Here is a 5,231-nt window from a genome sequence, read left to right as displayed (position 1 = left end):
CCCATGGTTACAAGGTGGTATCAGCTTGTTCCCATGGTTACAAGGTGGTATCAGCTTGTTCCCATGGTAGCAGACATGAACCAGAGAAAGAAAACCAGAATGGAGAACAAGTAAAATCTTCAAAGACCCAAACCATGTGAGCACCTTCTACTATCCAGACCCCACCTGCTAAAGCCTCTCCAACTGTTAAATTAATAGTATATGCAAGGAACCAGCTATTCAGACCATGAATCCTTGGAGGATATGGCAGATTAAAACCATACATATGCTAGCAAATACTCCTGCCCACAGGCTCAGATGAGGCCTGGTGGGGCCCATACCCTCGCCAGGTACAGAGCTGAGTCTGGAATGGGTCTTAATGTGCAGGTGCACAAACAAATGTGCAGGAGTTTTCTTGATGGAGAAATTTCTGAGACCAGGCTGGGAGCCGGGACTTGGAACCCTGAGGACAACAGGGCATCAAAGCTTTCTCCATACCACTTTCTCCCTTAAACCACGTGGGACTAGAACTCTGCAAAGTAGGACTGGCTTCTCCATACTGAACTAGAGGGAAAACAAGTTCTTTAATATGCAAGCCTGTGCTGCCCCCTGACCCCCTAGGACAGTGGGTCTCAGCCTTCCTAACACAAAGACCCTTTAATACAGTTCCTCGTGTTGTGATAATCTCCCAGCCATAAAAGTATCTTGTTGCTACTTCATAACTGTAATTTTGCTACTGTTGTGTGTCATAATGTTAATATCTGATAGTCGGGATATCTGATATGGGACACACAAAGGGATTGCCACCCACAGGTTGGGAATTACTGCCCTAGAATAAGGCATGATCAGAAGCCAGGCCAGCTGGTCTTTGATTGCCTCACAAAGAAACCAACTGAAAAAAAAATCATAGATAACTGTTCACCTAGGCCAGGCGGTGGTGGCACATGCCTTTAATCCCAGCACTTGGGAGGCAGAGGCAGGTGGATTTCTGAGTTCGAGGCCAGCCTGGTCTACAGAGTGAGTTCCAGGACAGCCAGGGCTACACAGAGAAACCCTGTCTCGAAAAACCACAAAAAAAAAAAAATGTTCACCCAGTAGGTGCCTGGCCCATCAGTCAGAGAAGACACCAAGCAAGGAGATGAACTCTCTACATGGGCAGCTGTACATATGCATGGAGACAAATACCATGCTATCCTCCATCTGCATCCACTCTGCTCTGTGTCTGGTCCCCAGCTTCCTGTCTCATGGAAAGATCATGTACAACACAGTGGAACTTCCCACCCTTTCTTTGGCTTTCTTCAAAACACAGGCTTTGCTTTAGAGAACTAAATCAGTTAAGTGCAGAAGGCTCTCGGCCACAGAGAATGTCACAGGGTGGAGTGCCTGTGTGTGTGGCCTCATTTGCAAACTGTCTTTAATAGAAAATGGACCTAAAATGAGATCCTTTGGACAGTCTCAATCAGTGTGACAGGGCAAGGGGAGCTTGAAAAGAGACGCAGCCAGCACGAAGGGAGAGCAGAGAATGATACATCTACAGAAACATCAAGCAAGAGGAGAGCAGAGAACAGAGCCTCCCTCGTAGTCCTCAGAATCTACCAAACCTGCAGATTTCAACAGTGAACAGCTTGCAATGGGAGGAAGACATTCTTGTTGTTTAAGATGCTCTGTTTGACAGGGTGTAGTGTTGCATGTCTTTAGTCCTGGAACTAGGGGGACAGAGGCAAGAAGATGTCTATGAGTTTAAGGCCAGCCTGACCTACAATAGCAACTTCCAGAACAGCCAGGGCTACATAGTGAGACTCTGTCGCAGATACTCAGTTTGTAGCACATGATACAATAGCCCCAGGAAATTGAGATCTTACCCAGGAAAGGCGACATCCTCAGAGCCCAGTCCATCTTTATCTCCCTAACTTCTGCTTTCTTTATTCTGCGCTCCACTGACAGGCAAGCAGCTGATATGGCGTCCACAGCAGTGACAGCCGTACAATCCTCTGGTTTCAAAGCCTCTCGGGGAGAGGTGTTGGTGGTTTCTGAGGGCTGTGAGCGGAGCTTTCTCCCCTGCCCCTCACTTTGCTTCTGGTGGTTTTCTGGGGGAACCTCTGGTGTCCCTCAGTTTGTCGATGTATCACCCTGCGCTTGGCCTTTATCCTCACTGTATCTCTCTGCCCTAGACTGGAGAGCAAGTCAACTGACTTGAACTTGAAGTAGAGTTAGCTCTGTCATGCCACAGACTGAAATCAATAGATTTTCCTGTATGGCTAGAGCATTCACTGAATGTAACTGAGGTCCTGGGATGCATGTTCAGCACATCATAACACACACACACACACACACACACACACATACTACTACTATACTGACTATTCTTGGTTGTCAGTTTGACTATATCTGGAATGAACTAAAACCCAAGCTACTAAGTATACCTGTGAGGGGTTTTTCTCAGTTTAATCATTTGATGTGGGAAGACCCACCTTAAATCTGGGCTATACCTTCTGATGGCAGCCCATGGAAAGGACATGGGAGGAAAAAGTTCTTGCTCTTTGTCTGCTTGTCTTCTCTCTCACTGGCCAGTGCATCACTGGCATTAGAGCCTTGAGATTCCGACATGTAGTCAAGACTAGCTGAGATATCTAGCCTCGTGGACCAAATAGCTCCTGGAGTCCTAGGCTTTCCACGGGTACACAGCCATTGTTAGAATAGTAGGATCACAGACTGTAAGCCATTCTAATAAATCCCATTTATATAAATGTATATGTACCCATTTATATATGAATATATCCATTCTATCAGTTCTGCTTCTCTAGAAAAACAGGAGAATCTAGAGAAACCTTAATACACATACATGTGTAAATACAGAGAGAGAAGTAGAATGTATCCCCCCACAGAGAACTGGGGTTCCATTACCAAGCAGGGGAAAGTGGATGCTGAGTGCTAGGCAGGCAATCAGGGAGATACCCAAGCACACTCACCTACAACATCCATGAAGTCACTACATTGTTAAGTGCAAATCAATGTTCTAGATGCATCAGTGAGGAAAATGCACAGACCACTGCATCCCTGGGACTTTCACTCTAGAGGAAGGAAAATTAGTCAGTGAAGTCCAGGATGTCACAATGGCCAGTTCAGGGCTTGCCATCGTATGTGTTCTGAAGGTTTATGCAATGAATAAATAAACAGAAATGAGAAAAGTGCAGATGATGGAGGTGGATTATAGATCCCCAATACTCCATGGACTGGAACATCAGTGAACAGGGAAGCAGCTGGATTCTGAGCCTCAGAGAGGTGACTGTGACTTCACTCTCGGTGGAGAGCCTGCTACCTTCAAATGTGTCATCATTCCTCAACAAACATATGAGAAACTGACTGTCAAAACAGATATGTAAAAACCTTATGGCACTGGTCCTTTTATGGAGTTAAAGCCGGATGTCTCTTCAATGCTGTTTTTCCATTCCCCTAACGAGCTTCTTGTCCAGCTTTTCCAGCATGATGAGAACTGTGTCCACTCTGAGGAGGAAAGAAAGGAGCATGAAGTCACCCAATTTTGCAATCTGGATCATGCAACAGCCAAATGTGCTGTTCAGGTCCAAAGTGCTCCCTCCCTGGATGAGATCACAGAGGCAGTGAGTGCTTACAGCTGAGCTGGTAAGCTCTTGGAGGAAAATTCTGGAACATGAGCTCCCTGTGAAGCCCTGAGTCCCATGCCAATGTGAGGCATGGGACATTGGCTTTTAGGCACATTCCCACCTTCAGAGTCCTAGGTGTTAATTGCTATCTTCACTAATCCGCATATCCTTTTCTGAGCTATAGTTTCTAGCCAAGATCATGAGGCCAAGAGAGTACAGCCTGAACCCTCTGGTGCCATGAGTCAAAATAAATATTTCCTGAAGTTGTTTCTGTCAGTATTTGGTCACCACTATGCAAAAGTGACTAAACTACCCAGTTACTGTTTCTACAAACTGGAAACTGCTTCAATCCACCTCACACAATTAAGCTCAAAGGTGGAGACTTTAATCTGTCAGGAAATTCCAAGAAGACTTCTCTGAAGAAATGACCACTTCTTCAAAATTTAAGGGGCTGAGTAGAAGATACATTGAAAAGAAAATGAGAACCTTCCCAGAAAGGATGGAGTGCCTGGTGGTCAGTGGTAAGGACAGAAAGACCCCAACAGGCATGAGGGGCACTAGATGGTGTGGTGGGAATGAACCTGGAAAGGATGGTGAGACAGATCATGAAGGAGAGCTACATGGATGGCTCTGCCTTCACCCCAGGAGCAACTGGAAAGGTACTGGAGGTTTTTAAGCAATGACTGATGCACTGTCTGTGGTTTGGAGCCACAGTGGGTACAGCACGGAGGATAAGCAAGGGTGGAGGAAGGTTGACGAGACCACTGTAGTGGTCCGAGAGGATGGATGACCACCTGGATGATGGAGGGCATGAAGATAAGAACAGATTAGTGTTGCTTAAGAGAGCAAACCAACAGCTCTTGCTGGTTAATTAGCTTCAGAGTTGAGCCTGAGAAAGCAACATAGTCAATGTCTGGATTGCACTCGTGAAATTGGACAGTTAGTGGAGCCACTGACTGAGGAAGGACATCCTAGAAGAGCAGAGGTGTGCTGATGGGTTGGAGAAACCTTTTTAAATTGATAGGCTTTATTTTATGCAGTTTTAATTTTACAGAAAAGTTGAGAGGTACAGAGCTCCTGCATATTTCATCTCCCACTGGCTCTCAATAACATCTTCCACAAGTGGAGGTCAATTGTTACAAATGACTGATCAATGTTGATGCATCATGACCACCTATGGTGAACAGTTTACATGGGGGGGGGTGATGGCTAATCTTGGTTGACAACTTGGCCCCATCTGGAATCCACTAAAAAGAAAGCTGTTGGCCATACCTGTGATGGATTTTCTTGATCAGATTATTTGAAGCAGGAAGCCTCACCCTAAGTGTGTTTGGTACCTTCTGGCCAAACAAAAGGACTTGGAAGAAGGAAACTGATTTTTGCCTGCCTTCCCTCACTCTCGCCAGCAACTTCATCTATTCGGTTGCTGCAGCTTGCCTTTGCTGATACTAGAAACAGCTTCTTAAGGATTCCAATGTAAACAGAAGATCAGCAGCTTGCCATGGATCCTCCAAGCAGCCTATAAGCCACTCTAATAAATTATACACACACACACACACACACACACACACACACGTATATGTATATGTATATGTATATGTATATGTATATGTATATGTATATGTATAT

The sequence above is a fragment of the Grammomys surdaster genome, unplaced genomic scaffold, assembly GCF_004785775.1.
Source record: "Grammomys surdaster isolate TR1022 unplaced genomic scaffold, NIH_TR_1.0 581, whole genome shotgun sequence".
Taxonomy (NCBI): domain Eukaryota; kingdom Metazoa; phylum Chordata; class Mammalia; order Rodentia; family Muridae; genus Grammomys; species Grammomys surdaster.
The sequence above is the reverse complement of the archived record's forward strand: the minus strand, read 5'-3'. Positions refer to the sequence as shown.